Below are 25497 nucleotides of genomic sequence, written 5' to 3'. Positions count from 1 at the left end.
TAAGGATTAACATTTCTCCATTTCCATTCCCATCTCTCCCACTATTATTCTCCTTTTCGTGGGTATTACCATTACTTTATGTATTCTTGCAGTCATGTTTAATTTAAAGACATAAAATGCTAATGGTGTCTTGAAAGAGATTTGAAACCTGTAAAATCATTCCCAAGGCCTTTCCATAGTGACCTTCAAGGCGTCTGACAATTTCCTCACTTGGGCATTAGTTGAGCTAATGCGACAAATCAAGTCAAATTGCAGATAATTGTGGCCAAGCTTTCTGTAGCAAGGACACAGAGCCACAGGGGAAGCGTGCTCAGATGTTTTAGCAACAAAAGTCATTTTTCTGAGCTCTAAAAGGAGATCTCACCATCAGTATATTATGGTTATTTTTATCTTCCCCGAGAATCAATTGTACATTTAACCAGCTTCAAACCGAGGCCTGGGATTCTAAAACAAAGTTTATGCAGTGAGACACAGTCTGTGCTATTAGCTCTAAGCAGAACATCAATACAAAGTCCTGTGTTGTCAAGAGACTGTAGCGTGGGAATTGACACCAATGTTTCAACTTCTGTGGATGTTATTAACTGTACTTTGGAGATCTTTAATGCAGTTTTTTTTCTTAATGAGTAAAGATATTAAAAATCAATGGACATTCCCAGGATACCGTTTGTACCATGTGATTTGTGCATTGGCATGGAGGCGTTTATCCTGCTGTAGCGTCTACCTTAGAACCTTGTTAATGGGCGCACAGTGATTCTAATAATAACAACCCTTCAAGGCTGCTGAAAATTTCAATTTTTTAGGTTGCATTTTAGACCCTTACTAGAGTGGTTAAATGAGTCAATCAACACCTTTAGATAATTCATTGCATTCTTACCAATAGTCCTTTCCGTTGACCTCAATTTTCAGTAAATGATCCCCCATGTAAACAAAGTATATTTTTATATACCCCCTGCCATAATCTAATACTCCTCCTGTAATATACACACCAGATTTCCTCCCTGCTATCCTATAAATCTATAGCTAATGCTCCATGTCTTCAGTTTCTGAGATATGAAGTGCCAATTTATTACCGGCCATCTTAGCTCTTATAGGGCTATTTTCTATTTGCCCCATAGGGTCTTCCTTTCTCAGTAGTAAATCAGAATGAAATTACCCTACCCCTTTCAACTTTTCAGGCTATGTGGTCTCTGGCTTGGGAAATGGTCCCCTGGGTGGCTCCTCTTTGGCTTCTTCCCTTGTGGCTTAGGTTGATTGACAGGTCTCTGGCACGTCTCTTCTTAATAGTGTATAGACAATCAAGTTGATCCCAGTCAGGGGAGCCACAAAGGAGTTACCCAGCAGACTTTTTTTTTTTTACCAAGTCCCTAAAACTAAGATTTATTGGAGTCCTAATTCATTTTTATCCAGGAGCCTGATACTATTTCATGCTGTCCGGTTTTCCTTTAGCTGTCACTTTAGAATAAGTTATTACAGACAGTTGTCTGCTTTGGCTCGCCTATTAATCTGTGAGATTATTTCTAGAACTGGTTGTTCAAAGAATTAAAATCTTTAAAGGCCTGTCCACCCAACACTTAAGAACAGCATAGATGCTAGGAATATAAAATACATGGCAAAATAGAGCATGTAATGTAACACACAGCAATGTCTTTATATATTATGCTCTTGAAACAAATATTATAGTGAAAGTCAGGGAAGGCCCTCCTTACTATGGCGCTTATGTATTTATATATGTATGACAATTCCATTGGTGAGCCGGTGATGTTCCTACAGCAGCCAATCGGAGGAGGCAGAAGAGGGCAAAGGGAGGGAGAAAGCAGCTTGAACCAATGACGAGTGAGGAGGTGTGTCTCGGACTACCTGTAGGTCATCAGTAGTCATAGATGACCGGTATTAAAGAAGCCAAGCAACAAGCTCAAGGAAATTAGCAGGTATGTTTGTGAATCTGAACATCCGCTTTAATACCAAATACTTTTGCTAAACTGATGAAGTGCAGGACAGTCCTATATGTTTTTGGTGTATGGTTTTACAAGCTCTATTAGGCTGAATTGAGCTAAAAGACTAGGTATCTTCCTATTATCCAATATAGTGAGATTTGTGGATGACCTGGGGGATAATTTCCTCATGCGGCTCAGGATTCACCTGCCTTACATAAATTCAGGGGCATATGTGGCAAACTACTGCAAGACTTGTAAGACATGTTCATACTAGACCACCCCTGCTGCATAGTTTACTTTTAGCAATTAATATTTTATAATATTTAATTAAAATGCTCCTTAGGCCACGTTCACACATTCAGTATTCAGTCAGTATTTTACCTCAGTATTTGTAAGCCAAAACCAGGAGTGGGTGATAAATCCAGAAATGGTGACGTGTTTCTGTTATACTTTTCCTCTAATTGTTCCTCGCCTTACAAATACTGAGGTAAAATACTGACCAAAAACTGACCGTGTGAACTGATATGGAGGGTTCTTAATATACAAGTCTCCATTCAGACTACAAAATACTGTATCTCCTGTAGATTGGGAGTGCTCTCATGAAAGACATTGCCTGCACACTAATGATTCAGCCTGTTTGACAGGTAACATTTCTTGTGATATAGGTTGCTAAGCAAAGATGATGGTGTAGGAATCTATTTAGAGAAAAGCCTGCAATCCTAGTATATATATTTATAGCTTATGGCAGGTATTGCCTTTGTTCTTACATCCTGCTGGTTCACAGTCAGTTTCTATTTTGATAACATTTATGGACTATTATTTTCACTGTATTTTAGCTGGATGACTTCAGTGGATTATCATCGCAGACTGAGTGCAGGGTCAGCTGTGACATTACCTATGGTAATTTGATGATCCTGCATTATGAGCTGTGTGTAATGTTACCTGTCATTTTAATCCTGCCTCTGATGATAAGGAGCCTGCTGAAAACTCTTCCTAAAGGAACTGAAGAATTAGTCTAAAAAAAAAGTCCTTGAAGTCACTGTGAAAATTGAAGGTTTACTTATTTTTATATATATATTTTTTTTTTATAAAGATGGTGATATGAAATTAAAATACTTCCAAAAATATTTAATTAAGAGACCACTGCAACATTTTCAGTTTGTATGATTTTTCTCTTTATAGGTATATTTTTGAGTAAAATATAAATTGTTCTTTTATTCTATAAACTGACAACATGTCTCCGAAGTTCCAAGCAATACATTTTGTATTTATTTTCTGAAAATGAGAAATGGTCCAAATAACAAAAAAAATGCAGTGCTTGCAGACCTCAAATAATGCAAAAAAAAAAAAAGCCAAGGACATAATCACTTAGAAACAACAATACTAATGTTTTAACTCGGGAAGAGTTCAGAAATCAATATTTTGTGGAATAACCGTGATTTTTATTCACAGCTTTCATGCATCTTGGCATGCTTTCCACCAGTCTTTCACACTGCTTTTGGGTGACCTTATGCCACTCCTCGTACAAAACTGTAAGCAGTTCTTTGTTTAATGGCTTGTGACTATCCATCTTCCTCAGGGATTTGATGTGGTGGTTGTTCATCCACACCTTGATTGACCTTGCTGTGTGGCATGCTCATTGTACTGCTGGAAAAAACAGTCCTCAGTTGGGGAACATTGCCTTAGCAAAAGGAATCAACTGTTTTTCCAGGATAACCTTGTATGATTCCTTCGCAAAGAACAACCTGCCCAATTCCAGCTTTGCTGAAGCATCCCCAGATCACCACCGATCCTCCACCAAATTTCACAGTGGGTGCAAGACACTGTGGCTTGTACGCCTCTCCAGGTCCTCCGTCTAACCATTGGACGACCAGGTGTCGTTCTGGGGATGCTTCAGCAAGGCTGGAATTGGGCAGGTTAATCTTTGCGAAGGACGTATGAATCAAGCAGCATACAAGGTTATCCTGGTTAAACAGTTGATTCCTTCTGCTCAGGCAATGTTCCCCAACTCTGAGGACTGTTTTTTCCAGCAGGACAATGCGCCATGCCACACAGCTAAGTCAGTCAAGGTGAGGATGAAGGACCACCACATCAAATCCCTGTCATGGGCAGCACAATCTCCAGACCTGAACCCCATTGAAAATGGGGAATGTAATCAAGGGGAAGATGGATAGTCACAAGCCATCAAACTAAGAAGAACTGCTTACATTTTTGTACCAGGAGTGGCATAAGGTCACCCAAAAGCAGTGTGAAAGACTGGTGGAAAGCATGCCAAGACGCATGAAAGCTGTGATTAAAAATCATGGTTATTCCACAAAATATTGATTTCTGTACTCTCCCTGAGTTAAAACATTAGTATTGTTATTTCTAAATGATTATGAACTTGTTTTGTTTTTTTTTTGCATTATTTGAGGTCTGCAAGCACTGCATTTTTTGTTATTTTGACCATTTCACATTTTCAGAAAATAAATACAAAATTTATTGCTTGGAACTTCGGAGACATGTTGTCAGTAGTTTATAAAATAAAAGAACAATTTACATTTTACTCGAAAATATACCTATAAAGAGAAAAATCAGACAAACTGAACATTTTGCAGTGGTCTCTTAATTTTTGCCAGAGCTGTATATTAAGTATTTTCATTTCATTTAAACTGATTTATATGGTAGAGACAAACTGTAAATCTAGGCAGGGGAGGACATGTATATTTCTTCAAAAAAATGATCCATGAATTATTATTTTCCCCAGTGATGGGTAATGATACTTTTTAGTTTAGGCACCATGTACATTCCTTGTATTACTGCTGCCCCAGTCACTGATCGCTGCTGGCTTAGTGCCATTTTACCACCGCTACACCAAGTACTAACCTAACTTCATGCTTATTTCACATGAGACTATTTTTTCCATACTTGATTTATAGAGTATAGTCAATTATAGAGATAATTTGTAATTACGGAGAAGTCAGGTTGGCCATCTGATGATCAAGCCTTCATCATATCTAGGTTATTATTACAGTATAATCTTGTTAGGTGCTTTATTCATTGAAAATTTATGACGAGACATTAGTGCACATTGTGTGTGTGACGTACGTTCCCCCTCAGCTCCAGTACATATATTTTTGTTACGATGGTTAACATTTATCATTACTGAGCATGCAAATATAAAATAGAAACAAACACAGGAAAAAAAATAGAAAAGAAAATTACAATATGTCTTAGAGCAAAACAATATAACCAACCATGACAGGATGACAAATGGAATAGCTCTGCCTGGGAAATATCTGACGCAAACGGTAGAAAACTTCACCCACACAATATCCCTTTACAGAATCTCTGAGGAGCCTGCAAGCTATTCTTAAATGAGTGGAGGGCTTTTCTTGTAACATAAAATGAGTCACTTCGTATGGAGGACACCATGTAATTTATTTAATAATATGTGTGTAGCTTCAAAATCGCTAGGTATGGTTTAGAATAATAAAATGTAGAGATAAAGAGGTGCATTTCAAATGGCAGAAGGCAAAAAAAAAATACACCTTAATAGATTAGTTTGCCTAATAATCAAAGTTAGTTATGAGTAATTACACACTTTGACAAATTTGCAGAGATATTTTAGATGTTTTGTGATTCAGCTGAATTTGGGAAACATTTGTTTTTTTTAGGGGGTCATTAGTGATTTTAATTTCTCAGTGATTATATGGCACCATCTCTGGGTATGTTCACATGGATGCCCAAATGTATTCTGCAATTTCTCAATGATTATATGGCACCATCTTTGGGTATGTTCACATTGATGCCCAAATGTATTCTGCCCCAAAACCACATGTATGCCTCCTCTTTTTGATTTCAATGGGAAACCCTTCCATAGTTCATATGGTGTTAATTTTTCTGCCGCAGATTAGAAATAGGTGACAGAAAGACTGCAGAGACCAACATTTTAAACCTTACCAATGATGGCCCTTAGCCCAGTAACTCGCAACATCCATGAATTATTTTGTTGGACGGGGTCAGCTACAGTATTTATTTAAATTTCAACCATTAAACCAGTTAATGTGCCATGTAAATTATCCTCATAATTGAAGCAATAAGTCGGTCGCTAGACTCCCAATGTGCAAATCTGCCTTCAACTCCACCACTTCATCTCCAGAGTAACCATCAACCGCCAGCTGTGACTGGTAATAAAGGAGGTATAAAAAAAAAGAGCACAAACATCAGAAACAAACAGTAAGAACATATATGACCAAACATAACAACAAAGACCTCTTAAAGGGAGTCTCTCACCCCCAAACTCGTATATAAGCTGCGGCCACCGGCATCAGGGGCTTATCTACAGCATTCTGTAATGCTGTAGATAAGCCCCCGATGTATCCTGAAAGATGAGAAATAAAGGTTAGATTATACTCACCCAGGGGCGGTCCCGGTCCGATGGGTGTCGCAGTCCGGTCCAGCGCCTCCTATCTTCATACGATGCCTCCGGCGCAGGCGTACTTTGTCTGCCCTGTTGAGGGCAGAGCAAAGTACTGCAGTGCGCAGGCATCGGGCCTCTCTGACCTTTCCCGGCGCCTGCGCACTGCAGTACTTTGTTCTGCCGCAACAGAATGCTGTAGATAAAGTACCCAAAGTATTCCTGCGCTGGAGCAGCGACAAGAAGAGGACGTCATTGTATGAAGATAAGAGGCGCTGGACCGGACCACGACACCCATCAGACCCGGACCGCAGCGGGACCGCCCCTGGGTGAGTATAATCCAACCTTTATTTCTCATCTTTCAGGTTACATCGGTGGCTTATTTACAGCATTACAGAATGCTGTAGATAAGGCCCTGATGCCGGTGGCCTTAGCTCATATACGATTTTGGGGGTGAGATGCCCTTTAATAAGGGTGAGAGAGTGCACAGCTCCAGAGAAGCCAGCTGGAAAGGCTTGTATTTATATGGGTTGTACCACCAGATACATGGGGGTTAAAGGGACTCTGTCACCTGAATTTGGAGGGAACAATTTTCAGTCATATGGGCGGGGTTTTCGGGTGTTTGATTCACCCTTTCCTTACCCGCTGGCTGCAATATTGGATTGAAGTTCATTCTCTGTCCTCCATAGTACACGCCTGCGCAAGGCAAGATTGCCTTGTGCAGGCGTGTACTACAGAGGACAGAGAATGAACTTCAATCCAATATTGCAGCCAGCGGGTAAGGAAAGGGTGAATCAAACACCCGAAAACCCCGCCCCTATGACTGAAAATTGTTCCCTCCAAATTCAGGTGACAGAGTCCCTTTAAAGAGGGGCTTGAATACTGAGCCCAGACAGGCTGTACTATTAACAGTAGATGAAAGGGGGCGTGGGGAGAGACAGACATTCTGCTGTATATTCTTAAAGGTGAATAGGGCCTATAGTAACACGGGCAGCTGCTGGGGAAAATAGTGCATTGTTTTTTTTAAGAGCTGAGACTTGGCAGCTGCAGTCAGGGACACCTTCCTGCACACCTAAATGGTGTGGTGTCCTCCAAAAAATTAGGACATGTCTTTTGGGCACTGTTCACACCAAATATCTGCTGTGTGTCCAGGATTTCCATCTGAATACCCAAAGAACGTGATTCAGATGGAACCCCTGATGGAGCCATAAACTGCACCAATACAAATTATTATTATTATACATTTTTATAGCGCCATTCATTCCATGGCGCTTTACATGTGAAAACGGGGCAAATATAGACAAATACATTAAACATGATCAAAAACAAGGCATACAGGTACATAAGGAGGGAGGACCCTGCCTGCGAGGGCTCACAGTATGCAGGGGATAGGTATGGCGTTAAAATGGACTCTTCTTTTTTCCAACAGTATCTCTTTTCAGACAGGTACAGAAATGTAGTCCAGGTCACCACACAAACACCAGATTAAAAAAAAGAAAACACAAGCGGAGTCTGTTGGATAAACTTTAATGAATATGACCGATTGTCACATAGCTCTTCTATATTGCTACTGCCCCGATGTGTACAATTTTATTAGTTGTGTGGCATTCATGGGGCAGAACCATCTTCTAAAGCTGCTGTGCTTGCATAATGATCTTTTCAATATATGCCCAGTACTATACCGTGATTCTACGTTGTTACTGAAACAAGGATAAAAAAGTGGCAAGAATGAGGCCATAAAGGGGTTGTTGAGCCAAAGCCGATAAGTCTGCAGTCATTCTGTGTGACTCGAGACTTATAAATCCCCCCAAGTACACGCACTGTGTACTGCCGGGGTTCTACGGTTTCAGACCAAGGACTAGAGGATATGTAGGAGTTATACATACCCCTGGCCAGTGGGGGCAGCCTTGCTCTCCACACACTTGTATGGAGGGAGGTTGCGCCCTCTAGTTGTCCACGCCCACTGGCCATCTTTGCCATTGGTTGGGGCTTGGCCGTAGCTCTATACAAGTGTATGGAGCGAGGCCGTGCCCACTGGCCCGGAAGTATGTATAACTTATACATATCCTCCGGTCCTCGGTCTGAAACCGGCAAATCCTCGCAGCGCACAGTACATGCGCTGGCGGGATTCTCATCACACAGAGTGACTGCAGACTTATCAATTAGGTATGCTAATTGGTGATAACAAACCTAATGTATAAGCTATATGTGCCTGTGGTGTTTCATTAGTCTGATAGGGACCAAAAAGGTGTCCTTTTGACCTTGGATAAGCCAGGATTAACAGCAAAACAAGGCAGAGATGCTTACCTGCCTAGGCCTCCAAACAAATGCACTATCAGGATGCAGTGGACCCATGTGGTCAAGATGAAAAAAACACAGGTGCAGCATAACCGATGAGGCAGCCACTCACGGCCTACCAAACTAATGGAGGGGGTGGCTGCTTGGCACATTGCTGCACATAAAAAACTTGTATGTGGCGCTGTTCACACAATGGAGATGCACAGCATCCAGGCAGGCCTAGTAGTGACACCCTTCTATTAGATCAGGCGGGCCTGCCCAGCGCTATCCAAATGCACCCCATGTGAACAGACACCACAGTTTACAAGAGAAAAATGGGCCCAACTGCACCCCGAAAAAAAGTGCAAAAAACACATAAAAAAATATATTTTTATGTGAGGTATTAGTTGATATTTTGGCCAAAATAAAGAAGCTCATGACCCACGTCAAGGGTCCCCACGCTCATGAGTCCTAACTCTAAAATAGCTAAAAGCACAAAAAGAGGATTCAGAGATCCTCCAAAAATGAGAAAATGTGCCAAGCAGCCACCCCCTCCATTAGTTTGGTAGGCCGTGAGTGGCTGCCTCATCGGTTATGCTGCACCTGTGTTTTTTTCATCTTGACCACATGGGTCCACTGCATCCTGATAGTGCATTTGTTTGGAGGCCTAGGCAGGTAAGCATCTCTGCCTTGTTTTGCTGTTTTTTCTCATTTTTGGAGGATCTCTGAATCCTCTTTTTGTGCTTTTAGCTATTTTAGAGTTAGGACTCATGAGCGTGGGGACCCTTGACGTGGGTCATGAGCTTCTTTATTTTGGCCAAAATATCAACTAATACCTCACATAAAAATATATTTTTTTATGTGTTTTTTGCACTTTTTTTCGGGGTGCAGTTGGGCCCATTTTTCTCTTGTAAACTGTGGTGTCTGTTCACATGGGGTGCATTTGGATAGCGCTGGGCAGGCCCGCCTGATCTAATAGAAGGGTGTCACTACTAGGCCTGCCTGGATGCTGTGCATCTCCATTGTGTGAACAGCGCCACATACAAGTTTTTTATGTGCAGCAATGTGCCAAGCAGCCACCCCCTCCATTAGTTTGGTAGGCCGTGAGTGGCTGCCTCATCGGTTATGCTGCACCTGTGTTTTTTTCATCTTGACCACATGGGTCCACTGCATCCTGATAGTGCATTTGTTTGGAGGCCTAGGCAGGTAAGCATCTCTGCCTTGTTTTGCTGTTTTTTCTCATTTTTGGAGGATCTCTGAATCCTCTTTTTGTGCTTTTAGCTATAAGCCAGGATTACCCACCAAGTATAAACTATGGAATAAAGTAGTAAACTCTGCTATTCCACACAGCGGTATAAAAAATAAAAATTATCACTAAGTATATACTTTTTTTTTTTCTTTTACATTAGTACTTTATGGGTGACAGATGCCATTGCATGCCACTATATTATACATTGTGAACCTTTCTTGGTATATGTTAAACTAACATGATGTGATGTGAATATAACCTAGCACAGGGCTCTCTAACATTTGCCAATGCTATTCTATCTGGGAGAATATTTTCGAAGGAAATCGCTATTCAGTGGTCAGTTACCTTAATATTTTGCCTGATCTAACTAAGTCATGTAACAACCAATTAAATTACAAGTATTTTTAGATATTGCTGGGAGGAGGGAGTGTTTGGCGGTGCGAGACTGCGGCAGGCATGAGGCTTTCAGAAAATGTCGGGAGTTCCCGCACTCCCCATCCTTTTCACTGCGGTGGCCTTCGGAAAACTGGCCACCTCCAGTGGCGCATGCTCAAATTGAGATCTTAGGAGCCGAGATTTACATTCAAATGATAAGACCCACCCCTATTTCCCCTCCAAATTTTGGGGGGAAAAGTACATCTTTTAATCTGGAAAATACAGTTTCTAACATAGAATCAAACTTTCTTTTATTTTATCTTTTAAATTCCATACTATTGGTATCCTACCTGCACTCGCTTCCATGCCTCAGTTGAAATGAAATGTTTATTTAATACTTTGACCCCAAGAATTGGTATAAAATGAAGCATCAGTTGGCGATCTGTGCCACCCTGAACTCTCAATAATAAAGGTCACTACTAGACTGTGCCAGTGTATAACAGAAGATGTGCATATGCTCTCCCCTGATGACCTATTAGGGATACACGTAGGGCTAATACAGGATGAGCCAGACAGGGAAATCTGTGGACTGCCTAAGGGCGGGAGCTTCTGAGGCAATAGGGCTACTTCTTAACAATAAGGGAATTATAGGGGAACCTCTGCATCCTGCTGACCAGATGGGGATGCTCTAAAAAGAAGGCCCTTCATTTATATCTACGTGGATGAAGCAGATTGGTCAAAGTTCCATTTATTCTATACCCACTGACGTTTCGTTTGCCCACAGATATTTTGGATACTATACTATTGCCATATGTTATATAGAATGTGCTCATGATTATGATGACCTCTATCATATGGGATGGATGTTATTTCTGGTCTGTGAGGATTTAAACTTCATTTTATGACTCAATACCCACCACTGTGGTCTACGAGTTGATACCCGATATATAGGAACATTTGAGTATTTTTAGTTTTAGTGTCTTTCACTTTGTTTTCATTTTATTATTGACTAGCTGTACTACCCGGCTTCGCCCGGGGTAATAACTGCTGTTAGCAAAATAGAATGTGTTAACAAAAATGTATTCTGCACAAAAAAACCACAAAACAAATAGATAGAAATGTAATTATTAAAAGGCAAAAACTAAGCTAATAGAAGCATTTTACAACAGATATTTCAACACCAGAGATATTCCACACAGATTTAACTAAATTGGCCAAGTAATGTGAAGTAATCTTCTACTACTTATTCGAGAGCCTTTTGATAAACGACATTCTTAGTTTTTCCTTCAGGTGCAAAGACAAACAGATTTTTGGCTGTTCCAACTCTTGAACAGGCCACATAAAGTTGACCATGAGAAAAGCATGGAGATTGTAAATCTAAGCTAGCTGAAGAGCCCGGCGTCGCCTGGGCATAGTAAATATCTGTGGTTAGTTATAGCACCTCACTTCTCTTATTTTCCCATCACGCCTCTCATTTTCCCCATCACATCTTTCATTTTCCCCCTCACTCCTCTTATTTTCCCCCTCACTCCTCTCATTCCCCCCTAACACTTGTCATTTCGACCTCACATCTGTCGTTTTCCGATCACTCCACTATTTTCCCTCACTCCTCTCATTTTGCACTCACACCTTTTCATTTTCACCTCACACCTCTCATTTTCACCTCAGTATATACATGTTTGTCATCTCCCTTATATATAGTATACACCTGTATTGTCATCTCCCCTGTATATAGTATATACCTGCTGTGTGTCATCTCCCCTGTATATAGTATATACCTGTATGTCATCTCCTCCTATATATAGTATATACCTGTATGTAATCTCCTCCTGTATATAGTATATACGTGTGTCATCTCACCAATATATAGTATATATCTGTGTGTCATCTCCTCCTGTATATTGTATATACCTGTATGTCATCTCCTCCTATACATAGCATATACCTGTATGTAAACTCCTCCTGTATATAGTATATACGTGTGTCATCTCACCAATATATAGTATATATCTGTGTGTCATCTCCTCCTGTATATTGTATATACCTGTATGTCATCTCCTCCTATACATAGCATATACCTGTATGTCATTTCCTCCTGTATATACTATATACCTGTAGGTAATCTGCTCCTGTATATAGTATATACCTGTGTGTCATCTCCTTCTGTATATAGTATATACCTGTATGTCATCTCCTCCTGTATGTAGTATGTACCTGTATGTCATCTCCTCCTCTATATAGTATATACCTGTGTGTCATCTCTCCTGTATATAGTATATATCTGTGTGTCATCTCCTCCTGCATATAGTATATACCTGTGTCATATCCCCTGTAAATAGTATATACCTGTGTGTCATCTCCTCCTGTATATAGTATATATCTGTATGTCATCTCCTCCTGTATTAGACCTCGTTCACACGTTATTTGGTCAGTATTTTTACCTCAGTATTTGTAAGCTAAATTGGCAGCCTGATAAATCCCCAGCCAACAGTAAGCCCACCCCCTGGCAGTATATATTAGCTCACACATGCACATAATAGACTGGTCATGTGACTGACAGCTGCCGGATTCCTATATGGTACATTTGTTGCTCTTGTAGTTTGTCAGCTTATTAATCAGATTTTTATTTTTGAAGGATAATACCAGACTTGTGTGTTTTAGGGCGAGTTTCGTGTGTCAAGTTGTGTGTGTTGAGTTGCTTGTGGCGACATGCATGTAGCGACTTTTGTGAGATGAGTTTTGTGTGGCGACATGCGTGTAGCAACTTTTTGTGTGTCGAGTTGCATGTGACAGGTTAGTGTAGCAAGTTGTGTGCAGCAAGTTTTGCGCATGGCGAGTTTTGCGCGTGGCGAGTTTTGTGTGGTGCCTTTTGAGTATGTGCAAGTTTTGTATGAGGCAACTTTTGCATGTGTTGCAACTTTTGTGCATGTGGCAATTTTTCCGCGTGTGCCAGTTTTGCGTGTGGCGAGTTTTCCATGAGGTGAGTTTTGCACGTGTGGCGAATTTTGCATGTGGAGAGTTTTGCGCATGGTGAGTTTTGAGCGGCGACTTTTGTGTTTCGACTTTTATGTGGCGAGGTTGGTGTATGTGTGGTGAAATGTGCGCTGAGGGTGGTATATGTGTTCGAGCACGTGGTAGTGTGTGGCGCATTTTGTGTGTGTGTTCATATCCCCGTGGTGGTGTGGTGATTATCCCATGTCGGGGCCCCACCTTAGCAACTGTACAGTATATACTCTTTGGCGCCATCGCTGTCATTCTTTAAGTCCCCCTTGTTCACATCTGGCAGCTGTTAATTTGCCTCCAACACTTTTCCTTTCATTTTTTCCCCATTATGTAGATAGGGGCAAAATTGTTTGGTGAATTGGAAAGCGCGGGGTTAAAATTTCACCTCACAACATAGCTTTGACGCTGTCAGGGTCCAGACGTGTGACTGTGCAAAATTTTGTGCCTGTGGCTGCGACGCCTCCAACACTTTTCCTTTCACTTTTTCCCCATTATGTAGATAGGGGCAAAATTGTTTGGTGAATTGGAAAGCGCGGGGTTAAAATTTCACCTCACAACATAGCTTTGACGCTCTCGGGGTCCAGACGTGTGACTGTGCAAAATTTTGTGCCTGTAGCTGCGACGCCTCCAACACTTTTCCTTTCACTTTTTCCCCATTATGTAGATAGGGGCAAAATTGTTTGGTGAATTGGAAAGCGCGGGGTTAAAATTTCACCTCACAATATAGCCTATTACGCTCTCGGGGTCCAGACGTGTGACTGTGCAAAATTTTGTGGCTGTAGCTGCGACGGTTCAGATGCCAATCCCGGACATACATACACACACACATACACACATTCAGCTTTATATATTAGATTATTAAAAGCTGCATAATAGAGGCTAAAAAGCAAATGCCCATATAAAAGGTCAGAGCTCCAGCCTGGCTCAGAATGTTTTCATTTCGCAGTCTCCATGCCCCTTAATGCTATTGGAGCACAGTAGAGCAGTACTGGAGAGCCGGAGCACCAGGCACGACTGTGTTACCGGTGATATATTGTGTTGCTTTTTTCCTGTGCTCTGGTTCTCCAATAGGAAGGGATGCAATGACCGTGGAGTGAGAGCGCATTGAGACAAGCTGCAGCTGTAACCTTCTCTGTGGGTGTTTACTTTTTCATCTCTATGATGTGGCCATTTTTTCATTGGTCAGCATCATAGAAGAGATGCAGAAAACACCCACAGAACAAGTCACACCCGACTCAACGTGTTTTCACTCCAATGGAATTCTGTGTTAAACACTCAGTTGAAGGGAAAATTTGTATATTTATTACCGAGGCGGGTATAACAGCAGTGTTTTTTCTTATAGAATGTTTTTTTATTTACAAGACAAAACAGAAATTCACTACATTTCAATTCTCTGTTTATCTTTTGTCACATCTTGTCTACCTGTTATAGACACACTATTTGAGCAAACTGCTGTTTCACCACTTGATCTACTACTCTGCAGTTGAGGAAGACCAATGAGTTGTATTTTTTCAGAATTTTTATTAGTTTGTTTTTTTTAAGTCCTATGTAAAAGCTTTTGGGAAAATTCCATAAGGAAACTACAATATTCAGAGCATATCAAGTGTTAAAAAAAATTACGTAAACCCCAAGATGGTGTAGACCAGAGGTCTCGAACTTCATTCCTCGAGGGCTGCAAACAGGTCGTTTTCAGGATTTCCTTGTATTGCACAGGTGATAATTTAATCACCTGCACAGAATGATTCCAGCACCTTGTGCAATGCTAAGGAAATCTTGAAAACACGCATGGTTTGAGGCCCTCGAGGAATGCAGTTTGAGACCCCTGGTGTAGACGTTTCAAAATTTGCTATAGACTTATTTTTTGCAAATAGTAAAATGAAAACGGTATTTTTTTACCTTTTGGAATTAAATTGCAAGTTAATAAAATAAATATAAAGGAAAAATATGTTTTTAAAACGTGACATTAAAAACTAAGAATAATAAAAATTGGAGTCTTCTATGAACTGTTTCAGCAGTTTCGCTAGCCCTCTTCTCTGCCTATCCATTGGGTGTCACGTTTGGACTCTCCACTGATAGCTGGAATGGGAGACCACTGTGCTGCTGGATTTAGGAGTGGTATAGCATGTTGGGCATGTCCTATCCATATTTCCCATAGATTTTAATGGAGTACTGGTCAGTCATGCTATTTCCAAAATAAGTGGAGCCTAATGGTGGTGTATTTATGTTCATTGCTATTTGAAATATTTTTACAGATTTCCGATACAAACCATTTTATTAGGAGGCCATGACTGTGTGGCATCATCATTACCGATTAGAGCCTGAACTTTAGGTATGCTTTAATGCCATGTGTATTGTGTATGTCTTGCATTATGTAACAGGACGGGATGGCATTGTGTATTCTCATAATTGTGAATATTTTCCTAAATACAAACATCTGTTCCTAACATTGCGTGCTTGCAGGTGTACCTAACAAAGAAAGTGCCTGTCATCTGCAACTGTTCCTTTCAATTGCAGGCTCGAACCCTTGCTGTGGGCACAGTATTCTGTACCCTTTTGTACATGGCATAAACCTTTTTATTCTAAATGCAGTCTGGTTTTCCATTTAGTAATGCTTTTATTATGAGGTAAGACTAATTGTTTTTTTCCCCAGGAGCAATATGAGACATTTTTGTAACTTTATTTTTTGCTTTATCTTCTATTTAATAATTAATGTGCTGATCTGAAGTAGCACACCAACTTCTCAGCTACTTGGTGATGGCAAGTGGTGCAATGAAGACATGTAATTAAAGATGCCCCAAATGATGTTGATTTCTAACAGATAAAATGACTTTTTAGAAAGGGTGGTTGTGTTGTTCCTAAGGCTATGTGCACACGATGCATTTTTGATGCATTTTGATGCTTTTTTTTACCCGCATAAATGGTCAAAAAATGCAATGGAATTCTTATGCAAGGTAATGCAAAAACAATCCTGAAGTGTTGTGCACATGATCAGTAAATTTCCATCCGTATTTGCGTTTATTTTCTGCAGTATGTCAATTCTTTTTTGCGTCTCTGCAGCGTTTTTGACTCATTGACTTCAATTGAGTCAGTCAAATCTGCAGCAAAAAACGCAGGTGTAAAAAGGTTTGCGTGTTTGCTGCTTATCTGGTTAAGATTTGCTGCCAAAAACGCTGCGATTTGTCAAAGGAAATGATGTCAGAAGGAGGAAGAGTGTGTGGGCGGAGAATATATCTGTGTGTGGGCGGAGAATATATCTGTGTGTGGGCGGAGAATATATCTGTGTGTGGGCGGAGAATATATGTGTGTGGGCGGAGAATGTCTGTGTGTGGGCGGAGAATGTCTGTGTGTGGGCGGAGAATGTCTGTGTGTGGGCGGAGAATATGTCTGTGTGTCTGCGGAGAATATGTCTGTGTGTGGGCGGAGAATGTCTGTGTGTGGGTGGAGAATGTCTGTGTGTGGGCGGAGAATGTCTGTGTGTGGGCGGAGAATATGTCTGGGCGGAGAATATGTGCGTGTGTCTCTGTGTGGGCGGAGAATATATCTGTGTGTGGGGGGAGAAAATGTACGTGTGTCTGTGTGTGGGCGGAGAAAATGTGCGTGTCTGTGTGTGGGCGGAGAAAATGTGCGTGTCTCTGTGTGTGGGCGGAGAATATGTGTGTGTCTCTGTGTGGGCGGAGAATATGTGTGTGTCTCTGTGTGGGCGGAGAATATATGTGTGTGTGTCTGTGTGGGCGGAGAATATGTGCGTGTGTCTCTGTGTGGGCGGAGAATATGTGCATGTGTCTCTGTGTGTGGGTGGAGAAAATGTGCGTGTCTCTGTGTGTGGGCGGATAATATGTGTGTGTCTCTGTGTGTGGGTGGAGAATATGTGTGTGTGTGTCTCTGTGTGTGGGCGGAGAATATGTGTGTGTGTGTCTCTGTGTGGGCGGAGAATATGTGTGTGTCTCTGTGTGGGCGGAGAATATGTGTGTGTCTCTGTGTGTCGGCGGAGAATATGTGTGTGTGTCTCTGTGTGTGGGTGGAGAATATGTGTGTGTGTCTCTGTGGGCGGAGAATATGTGTGTGTGTCTCTGTGTGTGGGCGGAGAATATGTGTGTGTGGGCTGAGAATATGCGTGTCTCTGGGCGGAGAATGTGTGTGTCTCTGGGCGGAGAATATGTGTGTGTGTCTCTGTGTGGGCGGAGAATATGTGCGTGCTTGAGGGCGGAGAATATGTGCGTGTGTGTAGGCGGAGAATATGTGCGTGTCTCTGGGCGGAGAATATGTGCGTGTCTCTGGGCGGAGAATATGTGTGTGTCTCTGTGTGGGCGGAGAATATGTGTGTGTGTCTCTGTGTGTGGGCGGAGAATGTGTGTGTGTCTCTGTGTGTGGGTGGAGAATATGTGTGTGTGTCTCTCTGTGGGCGGAGGATATGTGTGTGTGTCTGTGTGGGCGGGGAATGTGTGTGTCTCTGGGCGGAGAATATGTGCATGTGTCTCTGTGTGTGGGCGGAGAAAATGTGGGTGTGTCTGTGTGTAGGCAGAGAATATGTGTTTGTCTCTGGGCGGAGAATATGTATGTGTCTCTGTGGGCGGAGAATAATATGTATGTGTCTGTGGGCGGAGAATGTGTGTGTCCCTGTGTGTGGGCGGAGAATATGTGCGTGTGTCTGTGTGTGGGCGGAGAATATGTGCGTGTGTCTGTGTGTGTGGGTGGAGAATATGTGCGTGTCTCTGGCTCTGGGTGGAGAATATGTGTGTGTCTCTGGGCGGAGAATATGTGTGTGTGTCTGTGTGTGGGCGGAGAATATGTGTGTGTTTGTGGGCGGAGAATATGTGCGTGTGTGTGGGCGGAGAATATGTGTGTGTCTCTGGGCGGAGAATATGTGTGTGTCTCTGTGTGTGGGCAGAGAAAATGTGCGTGTGTCTCTGTGTGGGCAGATAATATGTGTGTGTGTCTCTGTGTGTGGGTGGAGAATATGTGTGTGTGTCTCTGTGTGTGGGCGGAGAATATGTTCGTGTCTGTGTGTGGGCGGAGAATATGTGTGTGTGTCTCTGTGTGGGCGGAGAATATGTGCGTGTCTGTGGGCGGAGAATATGTGTGTGTCTCTGTGGGCGGAGAATATGTGCGTGTGTGTGTGTGGGCGGAGAATATGTGCGTGTCTCTGGGCGGAGAATATGTGTGTGTCTCTGTGTGTGGGCGAAGAATATGTGTGTTTGTCTCTGTGTGAGCGGAGAATATGTGTGTGTCTGTGTGTGGGCGGTGAATATGTGTGTGTGTCGGCGGATAATTTGTGTGTGTCTGCCTGTCTGCCTGTGTGTGTGTACCCATGCGACGTGTGTACCCAGGCGTCGTCTGATGTGACCATTCCTCCTCCAGCCTGTGTTCAATTGTAAAAAAAAAAAAAAAATCAAAACATTACATATTCACATACACAAAACATACTCACCAAACGCCTAATCCCCGATGTCCGTGTCTTCTGGAAACAATCAAAAATAATAAACCAACATGTACTCACCTTTCCGCTGTAGTCTGTTTAATAACGAGTGTCCCACGGCGATCTCACGTGTAGAACAGTCACACCGGGAGATATGACCACTCTACCAGGCCTCCGGCGATACATTGCGGGAGCGATTGCGTCCTTGCCAGTGTATCACTGAGCTGCCGTGAGACTTCACCAGAGTTCATCAGCTGATCAGCTCCGGTGCTCTCACTTACGACACCGCTGCATGGGAAAGTTCTCACACAGCGGTAGAAGTGAGCGCATCGGAGCTGATCAGCTGATGAACTCTGGTGAACTCTCACAGCAGCGCAGTGATACACTGACAGGAGGTGATCGCTCCCGCAGTGTATCAGCCGTCGGCTTTCCTTCTGCTGGTTATGAAAATTATGCAGGAGCCCACGCAATTTTTAAAAAATGTTTTTTGAAAAATAAACAGATATTGCATTTTACGCAGATTTCTGACAGTTGCTGTTTTGTTACAGCATATGTAGATTATGTTAATGCTCCTACATAGTCTGGTGAGTGTGTGTGTGTGTGTGTGTGTGTGTGTGTGTATCTTTATTTAATATTAATGAGGGTATCTGGCTGAAGAGGTTGAACAAGGAAATGACATCACAATTTTTTTTTAATAATATATCTTTAGCTCTGTGAATTTAAAAAAACGCATGCAAAACGCATAAAAAACGCGCTTATTTTCAGTTGTTTTTCTGCCAAGAGATGCAGAAACCTTGCAGAAATTTCTGCAAGCAAATACCCAACATGTAGCCTAAAGGTAATCTGTCACTCCCTGGAATGTATATGACCTATTAACATGGGCATATACTGTAGGTAATAGAAATGTTAAGCTAGTCCTACCTGTATGCCTCATATTAATGGTTTTGGTGTGGAGAAATGTTATATTCTTTTTTATGTTAATGATTTCTTCCAGGCTTTGGGGAGTGCGGTGCCTGGAAGAAATCCCTGCCTCCTTCCTTCATTATAATACTACCCCCCTCCCATGCACATCAGTTACGTCCCTGGATTCCTGCGCCTGCACCCTGCATTCCCTCAGAAATACATACCTCATCCACGCTTCTACGGATATTGCATTCAGGGATCTTCTTCGTAGGCGCCGGCGAGTCAATGTGACCTCTGCATGCAGATAATATGCTCTCCCCACTTCCTCGCTGCATAGTCATCACTTGGAACCATGTATGCATAACGATGACTATGCAGGGAGGAATTGTGGGCACCCCAGAGGTCACTAGAGCGGAAGTCGCCAGTGCCTGCGCAGAAGATCCCTGAATGCAGTGCCCACAGAAGGGAAAATGAGGCATGGACGGACTGGGACTGAAATTCAGCCCTGGCATTTGAAATCATATAGGCCCCAAAAATCCCTTTGGCCTATATAAAAAAAAACAATGCTTTTTACAGACCTAAATAATTGAGGACCCCATTAGAGGTTTTGCTTTGGGGCCCATGCTTTTCAAGTTACACCACTGCACATGACCACCAACTCCCAGCGCCGACACCAGAGAATCCTCAGAGTGCGAACTCTATGAGCATTCAGAAGTCCAAAGTCACATAGTCACTGCACACTTTAACTTGAAGCTTGGAGAACTACCATTGTACCAAGACTGATATTACTACCATACAGTGACCATATAATTCTAATATCTGCAGACCATATATGTGTTAATTGTGCAGGTTCTCACCAGTGACATTCTCAATGATTGTTGTCATTCATTTTCTCTTTTCCTTCGGCCCAGATCACCATGACCTCTATTTCCATCCATAACTCGTCCCTGTAAAATGTAACACACAGGCATCTTCACTTTACTGATTTTCCAGGACTCTCCTCACATTATACCACCTCTACACAAACCACAACCTGGGATACCTTATAATAATTACCCTGTGCCTCCATTAATAATGCTCTCCCTTGACCTCTTATAATAATGACCCTGTACCTCCTTATAATAATAAAAATATCCACTGTTCTTTGTTATATTAATAACAATGACTCCTTGTTTCCCCTAAAATGATAACCATCCCCCCATTGTGCCTCCTTATAATAATGACTCTCATTGCCTCTTTACTGTAATAATGCTCCTGAGCAGGGGTGTACATAAAAATAACAGGCAGAGAACAAAATATATTGCAGCACTTTTACAGTTGTTTTACCCCTACTAAAGCCCCTAAGTGGTCTCACTCACTATGATACCTCTTTCATGACCCCTGTAGACTATTATTCCCCCACAAAATATGATGACCCCACACAGTAAGATTGTCACCACATCCTCCCATACAGTATGGCATTCAACACCACCCCCAATATACAGTATGAGAGGCACTACAGACCCCCACACAAAATGCATCCACCACAGTGCCCTACATGATGGGTGATGTCCTACAAATAACCCTATATCACTTTTCGTATTGAAGAACTGAAATGCATTTTTTTTATGATATGCTAATTTTGTGAGAAGCACCTGTACTATGAAGATCTCCCATAGCCCCAATACTGTTTGTTGGTCCCCACACAGCCCCCTATATAGTATGATGGTCCACCTTACATCATCCATATAGTTTGATGGTCCCTCCAACAGCCACCTATATTATATGATGGTCCCCCCCAAAACCCTCCCCCCATATAGCATGATGGTAAACCTCACAGCTCCTGATATATTATGATGGTATACCTGATAGCTCCCATATAGTATGCTGATCCACATCACAGCCCCCTATATAGTATGATGGTCCACCTCACAGCACCCATATAGTATGATGGTCCCTCCAACAGCCCCTCATATAATAATGATGGTTCACCTCATAGCCCCCTATATAGTATGACTGTCCACCTCAGTCCCCCATGTAGTATGATGGTCCTCCCAACAGCCCCCTATGTAGTATGATGGTCCCCCCCAACAGTATACTATATAGTATGGTGGTCCACTCCACAGCCCCTTATATACTACCATGGTACAACTCACAGCACCCTATATAGTGTGAGGGTCCACCATGCTCCAGAGCTTGGAAGAAATCATTAACATAATGACAAAAAATAACATTTCTCAACAGCAAGACCATTAAATAAGAGGCATACAGGTAGGACTAGTGTAACATTTCTGTTACCTATATGCCCATATTAATAGGTCGTATATGTCCCGGGGGGAAGGGGGGGGGGGGGGTGAGAGATTCCCCTTAAATGGGTTGTTCCTCTTTGGGGAACAATTTTTTCTTTTTACACTGAAATGCATTTATCTGGGGCTAAAACTAATGTAATGTTCCCCTGCACTAGCGGGGACGTTTAACGCGACCCCGAAAAAGACATTGCGTTAGCGCAATCCGCTAGCGCTTAGCGCTAAACGGATTGCCCTAACGCAGTGTGACCCTAGCCTTACTGACATAGCCGGTAAAAGGAGAGTACTTCAAACAGTAGGAGGTACTATATACCTTTTCTTGTTATAAAATAGCTAATTAGATATCTAATTCATTTACTAAGTGTCAATCGACTTGGAATTTGGTGTTTGATTGAAAGAAAAACAATATTGTAATAACAGCTGCAGTAAACAACTTTGATTGTCAGACGGAATAGTAACATATTTATAAATGGAAACATATATATTTCTTACAATATGTGAACCCTGAGCAGAAGAATTTGCACTTTTTTTTTCAACATTTAGCATTCACTTCTCATATGATTGTCTTTTATGCCTGCGCAGTAATTCGTTTTCTGTATTGGTTTTTCTCTTCATTTTGTATTTTATTGAAAAGAATGAAAATGATATTGACTTTTTACAGATTTGGTTTCCCCTTGTGAGGGCAAAAATGTTATTCCTCTGCCTGAGCAGAACCGTTTAACAATCTATTTCCTTTAGTATTTTTTCATTGCTTCTGCTATCATCCTCCTCAATCTTCCTTTTTGTTGATGGAAAACAACCCATTAAAGCAGGATAGTTAATTAAAGTCTTGACCAAAAATAGCAATTTTATCTGGATTTTCACACTTCAGTAGCTCTACCTTGATGTTTGTTTTCATATAGATAAGTAGAAAATTAATGCTGGAATTAACTCTAAAATATCAAATGCAAGTCTTTATTTTGTTAAAAAAAAAACTGGAACAGGCCAGTGATTTGTGGCAATAAATGCCATAAAATGGAATTGAATTGTACTGGTTTTGTTATATATATATATATATATATATATATATATATATATATATATATATATATATATATATATATATATATATATATATATAATAAATATATATAATAAATATATATATATATATATATATATATATATATATATAAAAGCTTTCTTATGTTACTTAGTAGAGATGAGCAATTCAAATAAAGATTAAACTCAAATAAGCCAGCTTCCCTGAATTTTTATTTTTTTTTCTTAAATGTGATGTGCAACTATTTGATTCACAGTGAATAGCAAGTACATTGTCCTGAAAATATACAGTGGGTACAGAAAGTATTCAAACCCTTTTAAATTTTTAACTCTTTGTTTCATTGCAGTCATTTGGTAAATTCAAAAAAGTTCATTTTTGTTCTCATTAATGTACATTCTGCACCCCATCTTGACTGAAAAAAACAAATGCAGAAATTTTTGCAAATGTAATAAAGAAAAAATGAAATATCACATGGTCATAAGTATTCAGACTCTTTGCTCAGACACTCATATTTAAGTCACATTCTGTCCATTTCCTTGTGATCCTCCTTGAGATGGTTCTACTCCTTCATTTGAGTCCAACTGTGTTTAATTAAACTTAAAGGACTTGATTTGGAAAGGCACACACCTGCAGTGCCGGACTGGCCATCTGGCAATTCTGGCAAATGCCAGAAGGGCCTGTCTGGTTGTGGGCTGCCTTGTCTGCTACATTGTTAACAGAATCCATGTTCTTAAGACACCCATACTGTTAAGATTTGTGTCGGAGCACAAAATTGTCAACTCTGTCACTTACCCCAGCAGGCCACGGGTATCAATAGAAATATTGGTCTTGTAGTAAATCTTCCTTTCCTCCATCCAGGGTAATATTAGTAAATATATCCCATGGGCCTGTGTGATTTCAAATGCCAGGAATTCAGCCCCAGTCCGTACCTGCACACCTGTCTATATAAGACCTCACAGCTCACAGTTCATGTCAGACCAAATGAGAATCATGAGGTCAAAGGAACTGGCCAAGGAGCTCAGGCAGAATTGTGGCAACGCATAGATCTGGCCAAGGTTACAACAGAATTTCTGCAGTACTCAAGGTTCCTAAGAGCACAGTGGCCTCCATAATCCTTAAATGGAAGACATTTGGGACCACCAGAAGTCTTCCTAGACCTGGCCATCCAGCCAAACTGAGCAATCGTGGGAGAAGAACCTTGGTGAGAGAGGTAAAGAAGAACCCCAAGATCACTGTGGCTGAGTTTGTGATGCAGTAGGGAGATGGGAGAAAGTTCCACAAAGTCAACTATCACTGCAGCCCTCCACCAGTTGGGCCTTTATGGCAGAGTGGCCCGACGGAAGCCTCTCCTCAGTGGAAGACATATGAAAGCCTGCATAAAGTTGGCTAAAAAACGAAGGACTCTCAGACTATGAGAATTAAGATTCTCTGGTCTGATGAGACGAAGATAGACCTTTTTGGTGAGGCGGTATGTGTGGAGAAAACCAGGCACTGCTCATCACCTTCCCAATACATTCCCAACAGTAAAACATGGTGGTGGCAGTATCATGCTATGGGGGTGTTTTTCAGTTGCAGGGACAGGATGACTGGTTGTCATTGAAGGAAACATGAATGCGGCCAAGTACAGAGATATCTTGGATGAAAACCTCTTCCAGAGTGCTCTGGATCTCAGACTTGGCTGAAGGTTCACCTTCCAACAAGACAATGACCCTATGCACACAGCTAAAATAAAGAAGTGGCTTTGACTATTCTTGACTGGCCCAGCCAAAGCCCTGACCTAAACCCAAATGAGCATCTCTGGAGAGACCTGAAAATGGCTGTCCACCAACATTCAACATTCATCATCCAACCTGATGGAACTGGAGAGGATCTGCAAGAAAGAATGTCAGAGGATCCCCAAATCCAGGAGTGAAAAACTTGTTGCATTCCCAAGAAGACTCATGGCTGTATTAGCTCAAAAGGGTGCTATTAATAGTGAGCAAAGGGTCTGAATACTTATGACCATGTGATATTTCAGTTTTTCTTTTTTAATAAATTTGGAAAAATTACATTTCTAGGTTTTTTTCTGTCAAGATGGGGTGCAGATTGTACATTAATGAGAAAAAGATTAACTTTTTGGAATTTATCAAATGGCTACAGTGAAGCAAAGAGTGAAAAATTTTAAAGAACCTCAAAATATATGGCTATGTTAAACAGATGGTAACTAGTCTTCATACCGTGCGGTCACACATCTGCTATGTTTATTCAATGTTTCATGGCTTTCCCTTCCTATCTATTTTGCTAAGCTGTAAGCGGTGCCATCCTCTGATGATCTAGATTCAACACAAACTGGCTGCTGTATTCCCTGCCTCTGCTTTTATGTAGGCTATGATAGTTCCTTCTGAATGGCTGTATTTTACCATGTCATGTGACGGCTGCAAGGTATTATGATGAAGCTTAGCCGATCCTGAGGTCAAACAAGTCTTCTCTGGCAAATGCAGTCTTCAGAAATGTGTAAAATTGTGGCCAATTGCAGATTGTTCAAATTTGTCGGGTTCAGCACGGTCCTAAAAATCTGATATGAATTTGATTTGCATTGAATCGATTTACTAATTTCCTTTACCTGCAGCTGAGA

General features: G+C 41.4%; 1 protein-coding gene and 1 long non-coding RNA gene across 2 annotated transcripts in view; both read left to right on the top strand.

Moving 5' to 3' along the window:
* The window catches only part of PPM1E (protein phosphatase, Mg2+/Mn2+ dependent 1E), a 296538-nt gene that overhangs the window by 54863 nt on the left and 216178 nt on the right, over nt 1–25497 (top strand). The window lies entirely within an intron of this gene.
* LOC143816220 (uncharacterized) lies at nt 1874–14704 on the top strand. The gene is made up of 3 exons (XR_013223901.1): nt 1874–1928; nt 2771–2834; nt 14669–14704. It is a non-coding gene; the product is annotated as an uncharacterized LOC143816220 (long non-coding RNA).

This window comes from Ranitomeya variabilis, chromosome 3 (genome assembly GCF_051348905.1).
Source record: "Ranitomeya variabilis isolate aRanVar5 chromosome 3, aRanVar5.hap1, whole genome shotgun sequence".
In the NCBI taxonomy this organism is placed as follows: domain Eukaryota; kingdom Metazoa; phylum Chordata; class Amphibia; order Anura; family Dendrobatidae; genus Ranitomeya; species Ranitomeya variabilis.
The sequence above is the reverse complement of the archived record's forward strand: the minus strand, read 5'-3'. Positions and strand labels throughout refer to the sequence as shown.